Source organism: Halichoerus grypus, chromosome 5 (assembly GCF_964656455.1).
Source record: "Halichoerus grypus chromosome 5, mHalGry1.hap1.1, whole genome shotgun sequence".
NCBI lineage: Eukaryota > Metazoa > Chordata > Mammalia > Carnivora > Phocidae > Halichoerus > Halichoerus grypus.
The window spans coordinates 107,177,583-107,203,444 of NC_135716.1; the positions used below are offsets into that span (position 1 = coordinate 107,177,583).

The 25,862-nt window shown below is 34.6% G+C and overlaps 1 protein-coding gene across 2 annotated transcripts in view; it reads left to right on the forward strand.

Annotated features, from left to right (window-relative positions):
* DPYD (dihydropyrimidine dehydrogenase) overlaps positions 1-25,862 on the forward strand; it is a 794,994-nt gene that overhangs the window by 322,486 nt on the left and 446,646 nt on the right. The gene's annotated exons all lie outside the window — the stretch shown is intronic.

Consider the following 25,862-nt stretch of genomic DNA (forward strand, 5'->3'; position numbering starts at 1 on the left):
TGTCCCTAATCAGTGATAATGGTGAATTTTCCATTTCAGAAAAATTTCCCTGCAGGTATGGTGGGGCAATGATTCCAGATATTCTAGAAGTAGGAAGATCAGTTTGGGAGGGTATTCTTGTCAGCCAGGATAGAAATGATAAGGGCTTGAACTGGGGTTGAGAATGTTAACCTCAGAAATTATTAAGTGAAAAGAATAGAATTTTATGATTTAATAGAAATGAGGTTTGATGAAGAGGGAGATGTGTAGATGGATGATTCCTAGTTTTCTACTTATCTGATAAGCTGAATAGTTGGTGTGTATGTCACACAACATAATTTTTTTTTTTCTTTCCAACATGAGGCCTGGATTCAGTTCAACATTGGATACTATAGAGTCTCAGCACTCAGCACAGTATCTGGCTCATAGTAAATGCTCTATAAATATATTTTGAATGAATGATAATCTTACTGTTCATAAAAACTGAATGTCAGATCAAGAGTACATTTGGGAAAGAAGACAATGGATAAAATTTTGGAAATGTTGAATCTGATGTGTTTCCAGCTGGTGGGAAATGTTCAGTAAGTAGTTAGATGTTTGGATATATGGATTTATTTAAAGATTTTTTTTTTTTTTTTTTTTCTTTATTTGAGAGAGAGAGAATGAGAGAGAAAGCACATGAGAGGGGGGAGGGTCAGAGGGAGAAGCAGACTCCCCGCCGAGCAGGGAGCCCGATGCGGGACTCGATCCAGGGACTCCAGGATCATGACCTGAGCCGAAGGCAGTCGCTTAACCAACTGAGCCACCCAGGCGCCCGGATATATGGATTTATTTAAAAAAAAAAATTAACAGGAATTTTTTTAAATCCACCAAAGCAGTAATATAATTCTATAAATGTGTGTTAACTTGAATCATATAAGCAGTAATATTCAAATAGTATTTCAGAGTTTATCAGTCTAAACTAGCTAATTTAGGCATATGTGAAAAATGAGAAATGGCTCTATATTTTTAGAAACCTGAAATCTTAACCATGTATTCACTAATGGACACTTAGGTTGTTTCCTTATCTTATCTATTGTGAACCATGCCACAATGAACATAGGAGTGCAAGAATCTCTTCATGATACTGATTTCATTTCCTTTGGATATATACCCAGAAGTGGGATTGCTGGATCATATAGTAGTACTATTTTTTTTTTTTTTTTTTTTAGGAAACTCCATACTGTTTTCCATAATGGCTATACCAATTTACATTCTTATTAGTAGCATACAAAGATTACTAAAGAAAATGTTATATATATCTATATGTAGATATAGATATATAGATATATATTATATATAATAGAATATTATTCAGCCATAGAAAGAAGGAAATCCTGCCATTTGCAACAACATGGATGAACCTAAGGGACATTATGTTAAGTCAAATAAGCCAGACACAGAAAGACAAATACTGTATGATTTTACTTATACAGATCTTCCTTGACTTATGATGGGGTTATATACAAATAAACTCATCATAAGTTGAAAATACTGTTAAGTAAAATGTGCATTTAATACATCTAACCTACTGAACATCATAGCCTAAAATTGGGCAAAATCATCTAACACAAAGCTTATTTTATAATAAAGTGTTGGATATCTCATGTAATTTATTGAATACCCTACTGAAAGTGAAAAAACAGAATGGCTGTATGAGTATAGAGTGATTGTAAGTATGTCAGTTGTTTACCCTTGTGATCTTGTGGCTGAGTGGGACCTGTGGCCCATTGCCACTGCCCAGCATCATGAGAAGGTATCATACAGCGTATTGCTAGCCTGGGAAAAAAATCAAAATTCAAAATTTGAAGTGCAGTTTCTACCAAAGGCATATCACTTTGGACTGTCGTAAAGTGGAAAAAACCCTAAGTCAAACCATTCTAAGTCAGGTGTCGTCTGTATGTGGAATCCAAAAAAGTTGAACTCATAGAACCAGAGAGTAGAATGGTGGTTACTAGGGACTCAGGGGTGGGGGAAATGGAGAGAGGTTGATCAAAGAGTACAAACCTCAGTTATAAGATGAATGAGTTCTGGGAATCTAATGTACAGCATAGTGTTTATAGTTAGTAATAATGTATACTAAGACAGTAGATAAGTGCTCTTACCACATATACACACACAAAAGATGACTATGTATAGTGATGGTTATATTGAGTAACTTGACTCAATACTCATTTCACAGTATAATATGTATATTAAATCATCACATTTATAGGGGCGCCTGGGTGGCTCAGTCTGTTAAGCATCTGCCTTCAGCTCAGGTCATGATCCCAGGGTCCTGGGATTGAGTCCTGTATCGGGTTCCTTGCTCGGCATGCAGCCTTGCTTATGCTCACGCACATGCTCAATCTCTCTCTCTCTGACAAATAAATAAATAAAATCTTTTTAAAAAATCACATTATACACATGAAATATATGCAGTTCTTACTTGTCACCTAATACCTCAGTAAATCCGGGGAGAATATGTAAATTAAAGCCTGCTTTAAAAAAAAAAAAAAAAGAAGAAGGCAGGAATAAGAGGCAGCTCTGATTGTGGAAAGGGCATGAGTGTTTGAATTAGAAGATCTCCAGGTATTAGTTTTGCCATTAATTAGGTTTTACTAGCTAAAAATATATTTTTTAGGCCTCTGTATTAGAAAAACCTTCAGTCCTACCCTCCTTTGTAGGGAAAAACCTAGTTTTCCACCTCCTGTGTTCCTCTTATGTATCTCCTTTACTACTCACTCAAACACTCACAACACTTCTGGTACCAAATGTGTGGGGTTTTTTTTCCACACCAAGAAATTCTCGGCAACATCAGCTGGGTGTCCTATGATTTAACTCAATTATGAGTTATCTACCTGGAGATTGTGTCAGATCTCACAGGTTAAGGACTCAGTCCCATAAGAATTTTCCCATCCTACTTTAGGTGCCAATTTCAAGTAATAGGTCCCCAGCTTCCCCACAACTTCTGTAGGACTTATCTACAAATCAGAGTTTCCCACCACCACCTTCTCAGGTTTGATTAATTTGCTAGAGTGGCTCACAGCATTTAGGGGAACATTTACTTGTATTTACCAGTATATTAAAGGATATGATAAAGGATACAGTTGAACAGTCAGATGAAGAGATACATAGGACAATGTCTGAGAGGGTACCAAGTGCAAGAGCTTCTGTCCCCATGGAGTTGAGGTATATTACCATCCTGGTAGTGGATGTGTTTACCCACCTGGAAGCTCTCTGAACCCTGTACCTTTGGGATTTTAATGGAGACTTCATCATGCAGGCGTGATGGATCATTAACTCCATTTTTAGCCCTTCTCTCTTCTTAAGAGAATGGAGGGAAAGGCCGAAAATTCCAAGCTTCTAATCAGGGCTTGGTCTTTCTGGTGACCAGCCCCCATCCAGGAGCCCACCCAGAGTTATCTCGTTAGAACAAAAGACACTTCTATCACTGAGGAAATTACAAGGGTTTCAGGAACCAGAGCCAAAGACATTAGAACAAAAGATGCTCCTAGTTCTCTTATCATAGGAAATTACAAGGGTAAGTTTCTATGTTTGATTTTACTCTATCAGACTTACAGGGAAAATCACCTTACTGTGTTCAAATGTAATTTACTATAATATCTACTATAGTTGAGCTGCTGAAAACATAGAATAGACGTACTTAGATTATCTGGCAGAAACACTGATCTTAGATTAATTTTTCTAGCCCCAATTCTCTATCCCTTATAATTCCCTAGCACCTTACCCACCCTTTGTTTTTTTTTGTTTTTTTTTTTTTTTCAAATAAAATCTCCTGGAGTTATCCCAATTTAAGTGTGAAATCTGTTTCTTGTTTGATGCATCCTGTTAAAAAACTTTTTAAAAAAAAATTTAAATCAACCTTAAAGATTTGGCTCATTTAAAAATACTTAAGTTTTAAATCACTTTCAGTACCATGAATGGAACTATGTGGGTGCTGTATAAAATTTCCATTTGTCTATTATTTGAATATCAACCCCATGAGAGATACCTCTGGGATTACAAGTAAGGTCTAGCCCTCTCTGGCTCTTCAAGAGACAGAGAAAAGGATGATCTAGTAACTAAAATTCAAAGACAATTATAATGTCATATGTATATACAGATAATATAGTGTAGCTACCCTTTTATGGTGCTGGTAGTTCCTGGCTTTGTGATATTATCCTCTGTATTACAAGGAATCTATTTTCTTTTTCTTTTCTATACTTGTTCCTTTACTCAGTAATGGTGTTTATTGACATGTAATGATACCCATTGTTACTTATCATATTTCTGTATCTTTTTAAAAAAAAAAGATTTTTATTTATTTGATAGAGTGTGAGAGAGAGAGAGCACGAGCGGGGGAGAGGGGGCAGAGGGAAAGGGAAAAGCAGACTCCCCGCTGAGCAGGGAGCCCGATGTGGGACTCGATGCCAGGACCCTGGGATCATGACCTGAGCCAAAGGCAGACGCTTATGTACCATGTCTTTTGTGCATAAAATTCATTCATTGTATTTGTTTATATTCCTACTCTGACTCTTTCTAGTTGTAATTTTAATTAGTAGATATATGTTAGATCAATGGACAGATTTAGACCTATATCGGCAGTTAGGCATTGGAAACAGATGTTTTGGACAGTCTCACCAGCACATATCATCATGTCTCCTCCTCTGTTCTTTACTCCTTTCCCACCCACCTCTGACAACATGGGATCTCTCCTCCAGCTGACTCATCCCTTACCTTAACCTGCTTCATAGTGAGAAACATTGATCATACTTGTCTTAGGTTATTTAATGAGAAATGGTTTATAATCCAGATTTCTAGATATAGCATGTAAATTCTATCTACCTTTCTGTGATTGAAACTATCTAATAGTTTATGTAAAACAGGTGATGAGCATTGTGTTAACAGAAGATAAATAATGATAAAAAATTTATTCAAGATTTTAGTGACATGCCTCCTCTTTCCTAATCATTTTCAAAGAGGTATGATTGATTAATCTGAGCACACTGAACCAGGAATTTGTCCCCTTGAATTACCAAGACATAAAATATTTTTTCTTAGGAAAGAGAGTATTCAGACTTAAACTACTGACAACTGAAATTATGCTTTGATTATGCAAATAAACTTTACATTAAATTAGTATATGATTTAAACAAATTTAGAGAATTTTTCCCACAAGAGAACAGTGCCCAAGAAAACAGTGCCTATCATATCAGGGCTACTTAATTAATATTTGCCAAAAGGAGGGAGGAATCAGAGGAAGGGGAGAAAAAAGGAGGGGGAAAGGGAGAGTGGGAGGAAAAATGTCTGCCTAACTTGGCTTTAACCTTTTGATTTTAACATTTCACATTTCCAAGTAGCAGTAGAAATCTGATTCATAACATTCACTGGATTGTTCAGTACTCTACATTAATCAATAAGAATGTGTCAAAATTAGATACAAGACTCTTAATGGAAAAACATTCATATGGTGTTGTCTTGCCCTTGATTGTCTCCATATTTCAGAGAAGTACATGCTCATAGAAAGGAAGCTTAAGGTTAATTACAACCTTGTTTAGCACTTGGGGTGGGTGGATGGTAGTGGGTAGAAGAAAATAACCCTATTGCCATGGCATGATTTGTCCTGGGGTTTTGGAAGATGTTTTTCATATAATCATTAAAGCTAAAATTAAAGATATATTAAAGCCAAAATTAAAGATATAATTTGCTGCTTAATAAATGATATACATTTTATAACTTCATTAAGGTTGCTACTTTCCTTAATTTTTGTAGACCGTGAGATTTTCAGTGAGGTGCATATTAACTGCAGAGATAATTATGTTTCTATATGTTAATAATTTTAAATGAAAAACACTTGAGCTATTTTCCAGCCACATGGGAGGAATCATTTACATCCTTAAAGGCTTATTTTACCATTAACCCCTTCATTTGAGTAGAGTGGATAGCCATATGTAAAGTATTAATTCTTTTTACATTAGTGCTAATAGCAAGTATTTTAGACCCATTGGTGTGAGAGGATTAAAAGCCACAGCATTAGGCATGCACCAACATTTCTGAGATTAATCCTTGTTAGAGAAACCTAGCGGGAACATATAACTTGATTTTCTGTTTATTGATCAGATGCTTCTTGTTTCTTTTATCATGTGAAATGAAACTCTGCTGAGACAATATCATATTGCATTAATATGCTGAACTTAAACAATGCAACACTGGATTCAATTGGTCTGTGTTACCCTTTCTGCTTGTATTACCACTTACTATAAATGCAGATTTTAGGGATAGATCTGTGGAGATGGTATACACCCTAAATATTTGGCATGATGGCCCAAATAACAGATAAGCCATTCATGCTTTTTCTAGTCAGAAAGTCATGTTAACAACAAAGCTCTGGGAATATTTACTTGTATTTGTTAGAAGGGGTGTTAGGGATTCAGTGAATAATACATGCATTCTGAGATTTCGTTATATATTTTGAAAAGGGGAAAAGGATAATATTTCTGTGTCTTTTCATTTCTGTTATTCCCACCCCCACCCCACCCAACCCTATCTTGGTTGCTATGTTAGCTTAGACAGTATTTCCTGGCCTCTTATCCTCATGTTCACTTTAATTTGGCTGGATCCCAAGAGTGACATTTCAAATACTGACTAACTAGCAGAGCACAGGCATAGACCAATCAGGAGGTACAGCAGTTGTAAATGACTTGGTGGTAAACGACTTGATTATTTGGCTGAAACTTAGTCTGGCGTGGTGGTTGGCTTATCCTAATTTATCTGGATATCTTAAGCCACCTTGGATCATGGCAGCCAATGGATTCTTAGTGATTTCTATCCTAAAAGAAAGTTAGGAGAGAGTGGGAGATAAAGGTTGGAAGGGGAGAGACCATTCTACCTAAGATAATTATATCTGCTGATTCTTGTAAGTGGTTTTTGAGCTGTTAAAGGGACCCATATAAGTCAACTGTCTTACCTTTTCATAAAGGCACACTAGTTTATTATTAACAAATAAAATGTACACATACACATACATATACAGATATATGGTTACATATAGATCTTACTCATGTACCTGTAGTTGAAGTGGTGGACATGTGTGTGTACATATATAATATATATTATACACATAGATACATACACACACATATGCAAAGTTTGTCCTCAGTTAACACGTGAGTTGGGTCTCCCAAAGTTTTACATGTGTAAGTAGGCATTGACAATCATAAATTTATAACATTTTTTTTTGTCAGAGAGTATAGTACTTTTATGATATCTAAAAAAACTGTTTTTAGTTCCATAAAAGCTTCCCTGAACCAGTCAGTGATCAAGAAAAAGTGTTTTATTTTGCTCTGAATTCCAGTCTCTCTCCCTCTTTCTTGCCTGCTTGTTGATCTGTGCCAGCTCTGGACTGAATATCTATTCCACTTGGCTCTGGGTGTCTCTTCCTTGAACTCGGTAATTAGATTTATCCTTCACCACTTGACTAGGTCTGATATTCACCAATTTCTTTACCATTTAAGATGTTGGCGCAATCTTGGCTTCTTTTGCATTATACCTCTAAATTTAGCATTGCATTACCTGTGGAAAAAATGAATGACTGGTGATATTACCCTCATAGAATAGCTCATTAAAACTGATCAACTTTGAGTGTATATAGAATAGGATTGGACTGGATTGGCACACTGGATAGGTTTAAATGTTATTATGTTTTCAAATCAATATATGTGTTTTAACTATTTGATTAATACTAATTTTAAGAGACAGAATAATATAAATTTCCATTACCAAAATTCACAGAGAAACAGATTCTATTACTAATTCACTTCTGTTGACAGAGGCAGAGTCATTGTTCTTAAAATAAAAGTGTCAAAGTGATTCCCACCTCTATGTTTTCTTGCTTTCTTTTCAGAAACTTTTTAAACCAATCAAATTTACATGGACTACATTAAATATTTAAAAATCAAATGATAAAAAAGAAATCACCCCTGCCTGGTTAAAAGCACCATACTCTGCTCTATTGGTTTTAGAATATCAGTTGACTACCACTACCAAATTTGGGCTTTTCAAAACTTGTGAATCTGTTACACAATTGATAAACAGAGATAAGACAGCTCATGTGAAAGGAATATATCTGTAATTTGTATTTTCACTGGATGTTGATTTCTGTGTTGGAGGAAACAAGACAAATGTAATTTTTGCCAGAAGTTCATGTAAAACCTCAAGTTACCTCTTGCATTTAAATTTTTTTAGTCTAGTATGATTTTAATTTTACTTATAAATGTGTGCTCTGAGCTGATGCCTTATTAATCCACTCTTATTTTTTCTCTGACCTGAAGCACAGCATTTATCCATCCATCCATGCATCCCTCCATCCATCCTGTTCTTTGTTCCTTCATTTAGTAAACATTTACTGACCATCCCTTATACGCAGCTGCTATTATGATTGGCACTCTACATAATTTCATTTGATCCTCACAGCAGTCTTCCAAGACAAATACTAGTATTTTAATTTTGCAATTAAGAAGGCTAATGCCCAAAGTTAAGCAACTTGTCAACATCATATTGTTAAGAGTATTCTGCTCATCTTAATGTTTCCTAGTATATTCTTTGCAACAGAGAGAGCACTTAATGCTTATAATTGAATGAATAAATGAAGTAGAATACATTTTACTGCAGCTAACACCTATTTAGTGCCCATTAAGTACCATAAACATTTCTAGGCTTTCCTATATATTCTCTCATTCCCTTACTACGAGCCCCAATTAGCTTGGTGCTATTAATTACCTTATATCTGTTTTATAGATGAGGGGCCTGTGGAAAAGGTGGTTAATTAATGTGCTCAAGATCATACCCCTGGTAAACAGCAGAGTCAGGAATTTAGGCTGTGGCTCTGGAGTCTATGGCTTCACCACCTTTTTTTTTTTTTTGGTCTGTCACTGTACATGATGCATTGTGAATGCTCAAAAACTGTTTGCTGCATTGATGACAGTGATGATGTGGAATAAGAAATTTTGTCTGATGTACTGAGAAAGCTATTTTATAGTAATTGTAAAATTTTCAAATTACAGTTACATGGATTGTCTCTTTAAATCCCTAGAACCACCTTATATTCATTCTACTTTTAACAACAAAATATCTTATTTTTTTAAGATGATGTCTGCATTTATGTATAAATGATTATTATATATACATATATATCATATACATACATACATATATATATATATACACACACATACATAATCATATATATACAGAGAGAGAGGGAGAGGGGAAGAAGATGGGTATAGTATAGGTAGAGATATAAAACTAATGCTTAAACTGGTGTGTCTTCTCTTTCTCACATCAAAGTCAATTTGCATTTTTAACCCCCCCCCCCAAATGTGCCAGTGTACCTGGATATATGGTTTGGAAATAACTAATCATGATTTTAATAAGCAATGCATTCTTTTAATTGCTTAAAAATAAGGGTTTTCACATGAAGATGCTAGGCACAAAATTATAATATTTATAAAGAAATTTGAGATGGAAAGAGTAACGTCACCTTAAATCATGTAACAGTAAAACAAACCACTATGGAGTCTCTCTCTTGTAGTCATTTGATTGTATGCCCACCAAGATAGCTTTGCTTTTTAACCCATTGTGTACACATTTTTCAGTATTTCATTCTGTCAATAGAGGACCCTGAAAGCAGTGAGGGTAATGAAGAGGAATGATAGTTTAGATGTATTCTTTCCTGGAATGCCAGTTGAATTAAATCTCTCATTCCCACTGCAGACATACAAATCTATAATCTCCTTTCAAGATGTATCCAGAATCAGGAGTCTGCATTCTTTTATTCTTGGTCAGGAGATTAAAATTGATCACAGCCACACAAGGGAGTCAGCTGTACTATCACAGCTCAATGTGGTTAACGAGGACAGCGCTTGCCTTCTGTTCTCCTTAACCGTGCTCTTACAAGTTACAAATATTATTGATTTTAGGGGTCATCCAAGGCTGTGGGGAGGTTGTGAGACTTGACAATATTTTGCTGTTTTTAAGGGATAAGAGCTATGAGCCCTGATAACAACTGGGACAGGTATAGTTTAAATTTGACAAATGAAGATTTATACTTTTTGAGCTGGCAAAGTCCTTCATGTAGAAATAATGAATGAAAATTTGATAGTTGATTTAACATAGGTCAAGTGACTTGCAATGAAAGAAGGAAAATAATGCTTTAATTATTACCCTTTCACTAAAATGAATTGGTGATAGGTTTGTCATTGTAGATCTGTGCTTTAAACAAATGAATAGTGCTTAGAAGATCCTTTTACAAGACATCATTTAAATTTAAGTAGGCATAGTTTACCTAAAATCATTTGAAACTGTAGTGTAGGTGGGATGATACGTGAATAATTACCTACTAATCTTTAAAGCATTTTTTTTTTCTTTCTGGTGAATAAAACTACTGTATTAACATTCAGAAAATTAAAGGTGCCACAGATCATTGTATGCTAAATTTTCAAAGACTAGGTTCAAGCTTCTCTTACTTTTCTCTAATAATGTAGATTATATGCTATCCTGAATATATATTTTATGTAACGGTGGAGGAAACACTGTATTTAAGAATTTCTATTAGATTAAATGTGGTTTAAGTACTTACTAGCTATGAGATTTTAGAAAGCTTATTTTACTGCCTTCAACCTCAGTTTGCTCACCTTTAAATGGTCATAAAGGTGTCTAGCTGAGAGAGTTCTCATGAGGCTCAAATATACATGAAATAGTTTTAAGTAATAAAACACTCTCCAAGTGTAAACTCTTAAAATATTATTACTGAGCCTGCACTTAAGACAGTTGGTGGTAGAAAGATCTTCTGAAATATAATTTTCTCTCTTTTTCTTTATAATCTATAGAACACGTTGGCAAGATAGCAAGTTAGGGTTAGAAAAGAGTCCATTCGGGCTACAATGTAAAACTTAATGGGCTAGATTAAATTACTGATGTTGGCTTTACATGCACCACGCTCTAAGAAGCAGAACTCAAACAGCTTAGCATTAGAATATTACTTTAGAAAAATATGAAAATAATTACAATTATAAGAAATGGCCCTAAAACCATATATTGGAATAGAAATCATGTGTTGAGAAACTGAAATATATAATATATATATTATATATATCATATGTATCGTATTTATATATATATGGTGTGTGTGTGTGTATATATATGTGTGTGTGTATATATATATATATGTATGTATGGTGTATATATATAGTGTGTGTGTGTGTGACACCAAAGCATTGACTACTGTCGTTAAACCAAAGGTGTTTGGGATAGAATTCATTAATTTGTTGTTGTTGTTGTTATTGTTTTTTAAGTAGGCTCCACGTCCAGCATGGAGCCCAGTGTGGGGCTCAAAATCAGGACCCTGAGATTGAGACCCAAGCTGAAACCAAGAGTCGGACGCTTAACCAACTGAGCCACCCAGGCACTCCAATTTTTTGTTGATTTTTAAAAGTGTGAGATTTTTATTGAACTGTCAATATATATGCTCTATACACTATGGTTAGAGTGGTATAGGCGTTTTTGAGTATAATTTAATTTTTTAATTTGTATATAGTGTATAGTTCAAAGGGAATTTAAATATAATTTCAAAAGAGCAACACAGAGTCTCAGTTTGATCTCCCTGATTAATTCGCCATCTGCTGTTACTATAGTTTATTTATCTAGTAGTAGGAAAAGAGATCATTTGCCTATATGATGGGCTCCAATTATAGTGAAAAAAAATTATTATTAATTAAATTTCTCATGGCTGTATAATACTTCATGATTCAAGAGCCCTTAAAACAGCTCAAGGGAGGTGGTGCTAAAAGCTTAATTTTACAGAAGAGGAAACTAAGGCATAGAGAGGTAGGCTGATTTGCTATACATCACACAGATAGTAGATGAGGAAATTGAGAGCAAACCTAGGGATTGCTACCTTGACCACGCATTTCACCTGCCTGGGAGTATGTGGTTTTGCTTCAGAGGTCAGAAAATTTATTGCAGGGTGAACCACACATGAATGTGCACTTTTGCAGAATTTCTAAACCCAGAAGAGGAAGAACAACACCTCCCTAATTCAAAGCTTCAGTTTTCAGAGAAGCCCTTCTAAAAATTGGTTTTAATCAAACAAGTATTGTATAAGCTAAGTTATATCCATTTTGTATTATCCACTCACAACTTAATTAATGTGGTGTTGTCATTATTGACTAATTCTTTCTTCTTGAAAACATTCTATTGTGAATATATTCTCCATTAATACTGATTCCTAGGAAGACATGTGGTATATTCCTCCTCTAGCAAAATCTTTCTTCCTATACTTTGTCTGCATACCACTAGAATATTTTGTAGTGTGGGTATCAGCATAGGGTTTATCCTCTTGCCTCTTCTGATTTGCCTAATTTTAATTAAATTGATTCTCATCGTTGTAATATATATATTTGTATTTTGTTGTTTTTGTTCTCTTTTATATTCCCTCTCAATAAATCTCCTTTAGTTATATTATTTCTAAAATTAATTGTAGGTCAGTAACCTTGTATTATACTTAAAATTCAAGGGTGAATCCTAAAATTTAAAAAGTACTCAAAAATTCTTTTGAACACCTGTTTCTTTGTGCTTTTTAGTATATATTTTTATATACTAGATAATTTTTAAAAAATTGTGTGTATTCTGTAGACAAGAAAGTTTGAACTCATACCTCTCTTCTCCTGGCTTCCGTTATACCACTTTCCTTTTTTTTTTTTTAAAGATTATTTATTTATTTATTTGACAGAGAGAGACACAGCGAGAGAGGGAACACAAGCAGAGGGGAGTGGGAGAGGGAGAAGCAGGCTTCCCGCAGAGCAGGGAGCCCGATGCGGGGCTCGATTCCAGGACCCTGGCATCATGACCTGAGCCGAAAGCAGATGCTTAACGACTGAGCCACCCAAGCACCACGTCCGTTATACCACTTTCTCCTGCATCTCTTCTATCCTCAATCTATTTGGGTTCTTCTCCCTCTTTCCTTCTTTAGATGTTGGTATGTTATCTAGGGCTTTACTCTTAGCCTTCTTTTCTGTTTACTGTATACACTCACTCTAGGATTAGCTCATTAGCATTCATGACTTCTAGTGCAATCTTTTTGCTCATAATTTTCAAATCTGTTTGAAATGATTCAGGCATGAATTTTTACCTGTTTATTACCTAGAGGACAACTCTCTTGGATGTCCCACATTCCATTACATATATCCAAATGGAACAACAATGTTCCCCTAGGACCTGTGCCTCCTCCACTGTACTGGATTAGTCAAGCACACCACTCCCACCAAAACAGAAAATTAAGACCTAAATTTCCCCCTGTCTTTCCCTCTATTCTCTACAACTACTAGGGACCAAGTTCTATGAAATTAACTCCTAAATATCTCTGGGGTATGTTTTTATTCTCCTGTATCCCCACTGTCAGTATTTCAGTGTGAGTCCTCTTCTTTTCCCTTTAAAGTTACTGTAATAGGAGAAGAGAGTAAAAATACACCTCCAGGGAATCCAGAGTCACATTTTCAAATGCCATATACAGAATTTCTTTGAAGTATTAAAATTTCATTCAAAATTTGCTTTTCATTCCTCATTATCTCTTTATCTGTACTAATATAAACACCATAATTTAAATTGCTTATCTTTGAGTGAAATTCTTGCTTTGGGAGGATAAGTTTTGGACCCTCCCTGCAATGCCATGCTAATGAAGGTTACTAGCAATCCAGGTTGAGGAGTATAAGAAGTGTCCCTTTCTTATCTGGATTTATGCACTATCCCCTTACATGCACCATCCCCTTACTCCCATCATTCTCACTGCCTATAAATCAGTTCCACACACTGCTACCAATTTGTCCTTCTTGATGTCCAAAGCTGATTATATAATTTCCCTGCAGTATCTTTTCAACGTAAAATCCAAATTCCTTGGTATGACTTGCATGGTCCTTCATGGTGTGGTGTCTGCCTATCTGTCAGATTTAAATTTTGCCATTCCCTGTCCCCTCCTGTCTGCTCCCCTGGATCCCAGTCTAGTCAACATCTTACCCCTTTATACCTTTGTGTATGCCACTCATTATTACCCCACCCCTTTTTTTAACCACTGGAAATGTTCATCTTTCAAGACTCAGCTTGAGCATCTTGGTCTCCAGTCCAGGTGAAATGTGCTTTATATGTGCTCCTGTGCACTTGGCTATGTATCCCTCTATCATGGCACTTAACTTGCTTTATTCTAAGTTTCTGATTACATGTCCTTCTCCCATTAGATTGGAAACTGTTCATCTATGTATCCCTTGCACCTAATATGTTAGCTAGCACATAGTAGGCATTCAATAAATATTAGTGAATAAGTAGTTAAATGAAACGTCAAAGATTTCTATTCCTAACTGATCTCAATCACAATTAAAAGTCACAGCTGGTATCCAAATCTAAAAATTGACCATAAGAGACAGTACGTTTATTTGGCTTTTTTATGTAACAAAAATTTCAGAACTAGATATTCAACCAGTATACATTGAACCTGCCAAATTTTACATCATTAGTTACAAATATTTAAGAAATTTCAGTTGGCACTAAGTTTCAAACGTTATGTGTAGTTTTGTTGCTGTTACAGTTGCTGTAGTGGTGTTGTATATTAAAATTATGTTAAATATCAAGAAAAAAAATATCAAGGAAGGTAGAAGTATGAAAATAATAGGATTTTGACATTTAAAATACATAAAGTCCATTTTATTTATTAGCATTTGCCGTATGCCAGTCACTGTGCTAAGCAGTTACCATATTATTGAGATATGTTATCTCAATTTATCTCCTCGTAAGGTAGGTTTTATAGATAAGGAAATTGAGACTTAAAATAACTGTGATTATGCAAGGTTACATAGCTAATACATAAAGGAGTAATGATATGAACATAGTTATCTTTGATGTCAAAACCATTACTTTCTCTTACATCAGGCCTAACATACTTACAGATTCTCGTATACAATGGTATTCATTCATGGTGTATAGTGATTGTCGAGTATGGATAATGACATTGCATTTTGGCATTTACAACCACACTCAGCATTTGGAATGGAATTTGGATAAATAGTACAGTGTAATTGATTTAATCTTGGTGAATGTGATTCTTTAACCACTTTTGAGTTACTTAGAGCATATAATGAAAGGTATAGACCCTTTGCACACATACACAGTAAAATGATATTGAAGGGGTTCAGAATGGGCCTCCCCAAAATGTGTCACTTTAGGATGTGGATTACTTTGAGCTGAAGTCAGTCAAGGCCCAAAAAACTCAGGAAGAGCTTTTACTTCCTACTTAACTACCTAAAAGAAATTAGAGGGCCTGGGGTGCCTGGGTGGCTCAGTCATTAAGCGTCTGCCTTCGGCTCAGGTCATGGTCCCAGGGTCCTGGGATCAAGCCCCGCATCGGGCTTCCTGCTCTGCGGGAAGCCTGCTTCTCCCTCTCCCACTCCCCTCTGATTGTGTTCCCTCTCTCGCTGTGTCTCTCTCTGTCAAATAAATAAATAAAATCTTTAAAAAATAAAAATTAAAAAAATAAAAGAGAGGGCCTAGTCCAAAAAAAGAACTATCACCAGAGATAACTACAAAGAATATTGACTAGGTCTTGAGGGAAATGCTGCAGGACTTAGAGGTCAAATTCCCCTCTGTGTCCCATTGTCTCTGTGTGATAGGGCATGGCAAACATTTGTTTACCAAACATTTGCTCTTCCCATCTTCCTATAAAATTGTCTTTCTCTCCATTGAAGTCTCAGACCCCTGTTCCCTTCACAGTTAGCTCAAGATGGCATGTAAACCTCAATTGCTTGACTTCTTGTGGGTTTCATATTCTTTGGGGTGGGGGGGAGGTTTCCTGTATGTATGTGATTGAGTTTGTTTTTCTCCTGTTAATCTGTCTTATGTCAATTTAGTGAATAGACCAGCTAGAAGAACTAGACAGGTTAAGGAAAAATTCTTCCTCCTCTATAACACATATACAAAAATGTACTTTTTTGATTGTCTTGGTTTTCTTAAGAAATTCAGGCAATGTTCAGAACTCCATTTCTAGATTATCTCCCTATTTTGTGGATGAACAAACTGAGGTTCAAGGTCAACCACATATTTCTGAAATGGTTGACCATTTCTATCCATCAAGTCTTTTGGAGAGTAATTACTTCATGGAATTTCCTGAATTCCTAGAAAAGCATTCTAATTTTGAGACTCTTACTCAGCAACATGTTAGAAATACTAAATATGGTACAATTATGTTTAAGGATGGAAGTAATTTTACTTTTCTTACATCATACATGTTTCTTCAAAAAAGTGTTTTGACATAAGTATTTTCTTGTAAAATTTACAGAATTACAGTAGTGACTCAGAGGAAGAAAATAAGTTTGCACAGAAATGTATTACTTGTGTATAAGAGGAAAATGCATAATTAAAGTCAAATGACTCTGAGGTATGAGAATCATTGCAAGATAAAAAAATTATATAGTAGTATAACCAATATGTATGATTGTGAATTGCATTTTCTACTTGTAAAATTAAGTTTTTTCGACAGCATAGAGCTATATTATGCTTACTTGTCCACATAACAGTTCTATAGAGAAATACATTTTTGTAACTCTTCTGATTTTAGAGATGGAAAAGTTGTGGTTTAACAATTTGGGCATGAATTTAGACCTGATAATGATAAATTACAGGATTAGGAGTCCATTCCAGGTCTTCTGATTTGGACCCAAGCAGCTCTCCATTGTTTCACAGACTTGCCTGGGGAGAATCACACGGACCCAGAAACCAAGTTCCAGCAGCTGAGAGTCACCAAGCACATTTAGTGTGTGGTCCTTATTTTAAAGCCTGCCACTTGCTTCCTCAGGCTTGCATTTTTTCATTTGCAGAGCTCTGAAGGCAAGAGCATATTTGGGTAACTCAAAATGATTCTTAGCTTTCATTTCAGGTTTAATCCATAACCCTGCCTCTTGCATTATGTTTCACCTCATTTTATTATTTTATTCTGGTAATATAGCAAAGATTTGTTTGGCTTTAAAGGAAACAGTTTAACTGCATCATCTAAATGCATGTTATGTTAAAAATTATTAAAGCTTTCGATACAGAATACCTTGGCGTCACAATATAATTGTAAATTCGCTAGAACAATTACAAATAAAGAGGCTCCCAGTGCCTGTATTTAAGAATTTATTTGAATAAAAAAAATGTAGAAGTAGAATTTTTATAAATACCTTTGAGAAAGTAACTAATACAATACAATGAATGTGTGGCACCTTTACTGGTGATTAACACATTAGTAATACTTTTGAGATTACATTTTTAAAGGGGTCTTCTCCCTTCTCCAGAATGTGTGTTTATGGTGGCAGCTTTAATGCTATTTCCTGCTGTGCAGTTCAATAGAGTATGTTTTTAGGTGGTTGGTGGAGGGTTTTTTTCGTTATGTATGTCGATGGAGATAAGTGTTTTAATTACTTTTTTAATGTCTGTGCTTTTGTATTTTTCTCCTCTCTTCCCTTTTATTTCCTGCTGTTGAGATTACTGCCTCATCTCCACAGCAGGTGGCTGTTGCAAATTTGTTTTCTTTGTAAGCCTGGTAGATTTATTTTGTAATATAACTGTTCCTTTTTAGTATTTTATTATTAATTATTTCTTTACTTTGGAATAAAGTATACTTATATAGTCCTAAATAGTAATTTCCTAACACATCTAAGAATTCCAGTCATTAAGGAAAAAACCTTTGCCTGAGGCATATTGTTGAGTTTTTTTTTTTTTCCTTACCCTTACTTCGTGATGTGAAGATTAAAATTTAAGGAAATTGTTTTACAGCAAAAGCCAAATGAGAGTGAGAAACAGAGAAAAGAGAAGGGAAAGAAATAAAGAGAAAGAGGTCCAAGAGATAAAGCACAGTTTAATAAATAATACCAAAAATCAAAGTGATAGGTGGAATTTGGTGACAGAAATAGGAAATTACATTAATGTATCTTTTCTAGAAGAGAGCTTTTAACGAGATCTTGTTTATATTAAAATTAAATTTTAATTACTAAAATAACTTCTGCTAATTATAAGAAAATTGGAATGTCACAAAAGTATAAAGAAAAATACTCTTTTTTTTTGGTCTAATATTTTGTTGGTTTGGTTGTTTCATATGTCCCTTTATATAAAAAGAACAATGGATAAGATGGATCCTGAGTATAAGAATTATTTGTCAGGAAAGTAAAACATATCCAAGGTTGTTTTGTCCGTTTTTGAATTCTTAGGCATTATTTTATCAATTAAAATAACCTCTCTTCTCTATTTTATTCCAAATGTATAAAGGGAACAAAAAGTATGAGACCAAAATGCCCAGTGAACCATAATCACATTTTGTTATATGAAATTGCTGGATATTTTATGACAGGTTAAAAAAGTTCTCTAGAAAGATTTTAACTACTTAGAATCAGTTTATTTCATATGTATTGCACTTGTGAATACATTACTTTCTTAATATATTTATATTGTTTTCACCCATAAATACTACTCTGAGTTGGAGCCTGGTATTCAGTTCTAATATGAAGTTATTTGAAGTGATCTCATTGGTGTGATAGAACCTGTGTATATCTTCTACATGAAGTCATAAAAATGAACTGAAGTACATCTATAACAACATTGTAGGAAGCATCATCTTTGGTTATTTCATTCTCTTCTCTAGCGCTTTTTAAAATTTACTGTTTTATAAATTAATACAAAAGAAGATGGTAATTCAGCATCTATCAGATTTTCAAAATTGTATGAGTGCTCAGTCCTTCTCCTGCTTCTGGATTTCATTATCTGTTACATGTGTCCGTATAGAAAAATACCATATGTAATGGGAAAAAATATGATTTGAGATGGTGACTTCATTCATAACATTTTTTTCAGTCTTCATCTTGTTATGCTCTAACCGATTGTGTGATACACACGATTAAGGCATGTGGTCACATTGAGAGAGAAACTAGACAGCAGTTACACGAAACAGATGTTTAATGGGGATTTGAAAAATCAATGAAATGAACACTATTGTGATGCATGGTGATCTGATTTCATATGTGTTATATTGAATCACTCCATTCTTTCTGAATTCAGTCTGAACTAAATGTATTTACAGTGGGGCGTTGGGGAAAAGATGGGGAGTTTTATTGAGAAAAGGAGCACAATAGGCCATCATTGATCTGTTCTCTTTCTAGTCAATATATAGATCCTACAATGATAACCCATATGGCACTGTTGTCCCTTGGAAATAAGATATAAATCCTTCGAATCATAAAGGTGATCTTTAAGTGCAGATGAAAAACTTTATAATCCATTGTGGAATTCTGGAATGCTTAGGTCCTTGAAAGGAGTGTTTTACTTCTATGTTGTAATCCCAACAGTTTGGGCTTGATATAAGACTAGTTTACCTTTTCTAATAAGTATAGAAACACATCCAGATACATATGTATATGCATAAATAGATATATTTATTATTTTATTCCTATATTCACATCTTATATACAGCCATTTAAGTGTCTTTTTATGATTAATTGTAATAGCTTCTGTTTTTGGAAGTATTTACTATGAATCTTTTTATCATGTGAGTCTTTATTTTCCATGGTTTTTATACTTTACCCAAGACAGTAAGAATGACTTACATTTCAGTGGTGTTTTAGATTTACTGGAGTGCTTTTATGTGCACTTTTCTACCTAATTTTCAGAACAACTCTATACATCAGGCAAGGTCATTTTCATTCTAAAATCAAGGAATTTGAGAGCCATCGTATTAAGTAATTTTATACAAGTACAGCTAGAAAGGGGAAATAATGAAACTAGAACCCAATTCTTCAGACTCCTAGGTCAGTGCTCTTGGAAGCCTGATGTTACTCTAACTGCTCCCATTTGAATGCCAAATTAAACACGAGAGGGTCTTAATCTTGCTACTTTCCTGGCCCTGAAGCACGTATGGTTTGAGTCCATTGTAGTCTGTACAATGAATGAAGTCAGAACACCCTGGTTTGGCCACAGTCTTTTATTCTAGCCAAGGTTGCTAAGTTTTATGGACTCTGATACCAATCTGCCCAACACTGACCACTTAAATGTGTAATAATATTAATTGTGCATATCATGGATTAGGTGAACATTTAATTTATGTCTATCCAAATGTATCATTTTATTATATCAAACAAAAGCTTTTCTGTAGGGAGAGAGTGCAAATAAAAGGAACCATTTCACATCCATGCAAAGAGCTTCACATTTGTATTCATTTTATTCTCCTAACAGTACTGTGATGAGACTGCTGCTGCCCAGAAAGAGTAATTTACTGGCCCAAGGTCATAATAGCTAGTAAGTGCTAAAACTAGAATTTTAATGCAGGAAGGCTGAGTTTAGAGGTTTTGCTCTTGTTCGCATACTCTGTTTACCAGTAATGTTAGAAATAAGTCAATTGGCACTAAGATTTTTTTAAAAGGTTTAATAAACAAAAATAAAGAAAAGCAGTGTTTACACAGGCACATTTCTTTTACAAAGACATGGGTGGATGGCTGTGGTAGATAGCTTGGTGTCCCTCACTGAGAGTTTGTTTAATGAATCCATGTGTGGTCTGCACATTTTAATGTTCTTCCTCATGCAGCACCATTCCCCAAAGGAGGCTTAGGAAATGAGGACTGTGAGCACACAACATGCTTCCTTCTGTGAGAAGAAAAGTGAAATCTCAGATAGTGAAGTGAAAAACTTGGAGAAGTGAAAAACTTAGGACATTTGCCATCAGACACATTTTGCTGTTTTCAGCCACTTGTGAATAGTGACCTAATCAGTGGGATTTTATTTGTCTACTAACATCTTCTTACCGACAAAGCACTAGTGTAGAATAACAAGAATTGATATACCCGTAGAGAGTTTGGTATGCCCTCTACCCATTTCTGTAAGCCCATTCCTGTAATCACAGTGCTTTGCCAGGAACTTGGGGCAGTCTCTCAGTGTTCGGGCTTCTATGTCTGTGGGATTCATGAGGCTGTCTCTAGTGGTAGGTGTATCTGATCACTGTTTTTCCCATGAAAATGGATGCCATCAAGAATGAGAGGCATCACAGGATTGCTTGCTCCATTCAATTAACACCAAATAAGTGAGCCGGTGAGGTAACACAGGCAGACATTATAAACTCTGGGGAATTCTTAAACATGTCAGTCGTACCATACCTGTGAAGATTCAGCCTTAAAAGCTTATTTCTCTTCTATTACTTACTAGATGATAACACGAAACAGAATATTTAATATCCTATTAATGTTAATTGAAGTTGTGCAGAACTTAATATGAGCACAAAAATTTATTAAGTACACTGCTGTTATTTATTCTGTAGTTGTTCCAGAGAGAGGTGCTTTGGAAACGAAGCAGAGATACATATTTCAAAGAATATCAAATATTGAAAAATAACCAGCAGATACCCAAGAGGAATGCACTTAAGAAGGAAAACAATTCAAAAAGGAATTGTACTAGAGAAAATAATCACAAAACAAAGATACAGCCTAGAGAAGCAGCCTGTCTTTTCTCTACGACTAGATTGGAGCCTGGCCACAGACACCTTCTGTGTTGTGTGCACATCTGTAGCCTCAGAGTGAAGCATTTAATGCATATCTGTTAAATGATTTAGATATCACTTGTTAAGTGACATCACGTTATAACAGGGCTCAATTATAACATTTTATATGGAAAAGGCAGCATTTTGAAGTTAACGCATAGACTCTATAACCAGAATATCCAGGTTAGAAATTGGTACTGCTACTTGTTCTCTGACCGTTGGCAAAGTTACTTAACCTATATGTGTCTCAGTTTCTTCCTATCGAAAATGCAGGAAATAATGTTTGTTGTCTTAAAGGATTGTTTTGAGAATTAAATGAGTTAATATGTAAAAACCACCTATATGCCAGGCATCTAGAACAGTAACTAAATCTAAATCTGTAATCTAAATAATCAACATATGGTAAGTTAGACTTTCTGTAATATAAGCAGATTTTTTTTAATTTATTTTAGGAGAAGCTGAAAATTATCATTTTGCAATAGTTCTTAAGGTGGTGTTCCTTTGTATAAATATATGCTGAAACACCAAAAACTTCAGTAACTACTCTAGGGGAACAAAGAAACTCTCTGGCCTTCTTGAAAGACAGAGAACACTGTACATCTATTAAGCTGAGCTGTTTTGTTTGTCAAATCTTTGTCAATTCTTCTTTATTCATAAACCTCCTTCTTCCCACTGAAAGGTGAATTAAAAAGTCATTTCAGTGTCATTTTGAAATCATTCTGATAGAGACACATACCTTATTTATTAATATGCCACCTACTCTCACGGAAATCTTCCTTTGATAGATGGGTATTTGCAAGTTTCATTATCTTTCATATTTCACTTACGATTGCTTCATTTTTCTTTTTTTGTAGCACTTTGTTTAAATTTGCTAAGGTTTAATACTTTAAACTCTATTCTTTCCTTGCCGTAAGATGTGAAATTTGGGAGAATTGATAAACTACAGAATAAATAAATCTATCTTAATATTAATAGCTAATGTTTAGTGAACATTCTCTATGTTTTAGGTCTCAATGCTTAATATAGATGGATGGACGGATGGATAGATAGATATAGATAGATAGATGATAGATAGATGATAGATAGATAGATAGATAGATAGATAGATAGATAGATTCCTTTAAATCTCACATCAATGAGAGACATGTAATTGTTGTCCCTAGCAGAATCATTAGGAGATCTATAGATATAGATATATCCTATTATAGAATTTATTTCAAGAAGTTGGCTTATGTAATTGTGGAAGCTGGCAAATTCGAAATCTATGGGCTGGGCCAGCAGGCAGGATTTCTCCTTCCTCAGGGAAACTTCAGGTTTATTCTTAAGGCCTTGCCACTGATTGGATGAGGCCTACCCACATGATCAAGTCTCCTTTACTTAAAGTCAACTGATTATAGATGTTAACAATATTTACAAAATGCCTTCAGAGCAATACGTAGATTAGTGCTTGATCAGATCATTTGATAGTCTAGCTAAGTACATATAATCACTGGCACTCCCACAAGATCACAGAGCTGGTAAATGGGAGAGGAAGACCTCACACCAAAGTGTGGCTAATGATAAAGGTCCTGCTCTTAATCACCTCACAGCATCATGGTTAGCAGACTCTAGGGTACTTTTGCCAGCTGGACTGGACTACCAGTCTGTGAGGAGGGCTTCAGATGTGTTGTCCTAGGTCATAAGGGATGACCTGTCACCCAGGTGGGGGAGAAGAGCTCCATGGACCTTGGGACTTTAAAAGGTGCAGCTAAAGAGGCTGCAGGAATAACATAATGATCCTATCCAGTTTCTGGCTCATTTTTTCCTCTCCTTAAGCCATTATCCATAAGTCAGAACATCTAACTGGTGCCCTCCTGAACATTTACAGAAAGAATCTGATCCAGTAAATGTTAAATTCATTAGAGTGATAAATGCAGAATGGGGTAAAAGCGCAGGAAATTCAGTTGTCCTTGTCAGTCTCTTGATCCAAGTGAAAAAATGAATTTAAATTTTACCAAAGCCTTTTTCTTGTGAAATAATCCTTGCATGATAGGAAAAGTCTTCTCCATGGATCTGGTGGTGTATTCAATAAGAATGCCTTGCATTTCTTTAGAAAAGTTATTTTAGCAATGGGTCTATAGAAAATAATCACAGATGTAAATTTCCCTCTCTGTCTTAACCATGGCAAGTAGTGAAAAAAGCTCAGATTAGGAGTTAGTAAAGGGAGGATTTTAGACCTTATTGACAGTAAATTCAGAACTTTTATCTGCCACGTACATTTTCTGTGCTTTGTTTTTGATCTGCTTTAAAGATTTTTGTTTATCATATCTCCTTGAAATTGCACAGCACTTCACATTGTTTTTCTTGTGTGTGTGTGTGTGTGTGTGTGTGTGTGTGTTTTACAGGAAAATGAAGTGCTATAGAACATATGCTATCTCTATAATTTAGTAATATATGTAAGAGGGGAGACAGGTCCTTATATAAATTTCGATATGTAGCATATATATGTGTTGGTTAGACTAATCAGGTGTAGCTAAAACTATAGTCATCTTTTAAAGCTTTCAAGAAAAATTGTTTTGTTATCAGAGTCTTCAAGTACATATTCAGCTATTTTTATGTAACCATAACCATTCCCTATCCTAGTCTTTCTAAAAGAATTATATAAATAACCACACATTTATGTAATAGTTTCCGTGTTATAAATATACCCAAGGAGTAATCCTTTATGTCAGAAAATGAGGAAACAGTCTTATCTCATTTCGTTTATAAAGAAGCCAAAGCACTGTATGTTAACTAACTGGAATTTAAATAAAAACTTAAAAAAAAAAAGCCACCAAAGCAAAGGTAAATCAAATGACTTGCCTAACCTTCCTAGATAAATAAAATAATTTTAATGATAAGTGATCTTTAATAATCTATGAGCAAAGGGCAAATCTTTGGGAGGAAGGAATGCTGGACAAGGAAGAAAAATGATTTAATTTGAAGGAACAAAGTGGTCTGTTGCTGGTGACACACTCACTCTATCCACAAGCACCTTCAGCTTTCAGATCAGATATGGCACCTACCTTATCACATATGAGAAAGTCATTCTTGGCCATTCTTATTACTCTAGGTGTCCACCAACACTACCCATTGCTCTTCATTTAACAATAAAATGAAATTTTACCTCTAGAATAACCCAGAGTTTGGGGAAGTAAATAAAGTTAAACTATAAAATTTCCCCTGTGTTTATGGAACTGAGATGAATTAATTCTACACTTTTCTATGGTGGGGTGATTGCTGTCAGATTTGCTTTGTTTATACTTTGAAAAAAAATTAGACTGCTATTCATTTTCTTTTCAAAATTTTGGCAGTTATTTCCTAATTATATGGTTGATGCATGCATGTTGTAGAAATTTTGGAAAATAAAGAAATAATGAAAAAAATACATTAGCCACAGTCCCACAACCAGAAATGATCACCATTCAGATTTTATGAAACTTGAATCATATTATACAGAGTTTTATATCCTGCTAGTTCATTTGATACTGTATTTTGACTACAGTCCAATACCATATTTTTCAAATGTTCATTTTAATGGCTGCATTGTGTTCTGTTGCTTTTTGTCTTTTTTAAAGTAAATCTCATTTATTCATTTTATTGGCATTTTGGTTTTCCTTCATTCTCTCTCTCTTTGCATTGACCATTTTTACTCATTAAAACTTCATTTGCATGTCTTAGTGTTTCCTTAGTATAGATTCAAAACTACTTTCTAGAAATTGAGCACCAATGTGTATTTGCATCAAAAGAGTAAGATAAGTCCCATTTTCACCCTTGCCATGTAGTCTAATTTTCTTAAAGCCTTTACTTCTTAATAGACAGGAAATCATATTTCATTGTTTTAAATTACAGTTCCTAAATTACTAATGTATTTAAAATTTTGGTGCTTAAAAGCTATTTATATTTTTCATTATTCCAATTTTGTTATCCATTCTTTAATTTGTTAAAATATTAGTCTGGTTAAACAAGTAGCTGATTTTTTGTAGTAAAATACATCTTTTTCTTTCAAGTTTTTTTGTTTATTTTTTTCTTAGAATGATCTGTCATATTCAGGAACTAGATACATATGTATCCATATTGTGTTTTAGTTTTGTGATTTTTTTTTATATTTAGCACTCTAATACATTAGAAACTTACTTTTATTTATGACATGAGGAAATAATATAACCTGATTTTCCCTTAAACACTGTATGTACATGTATATATGTATGTATCCATGTTTCTGTATACCTATATGTGTACTTGGATATATGAT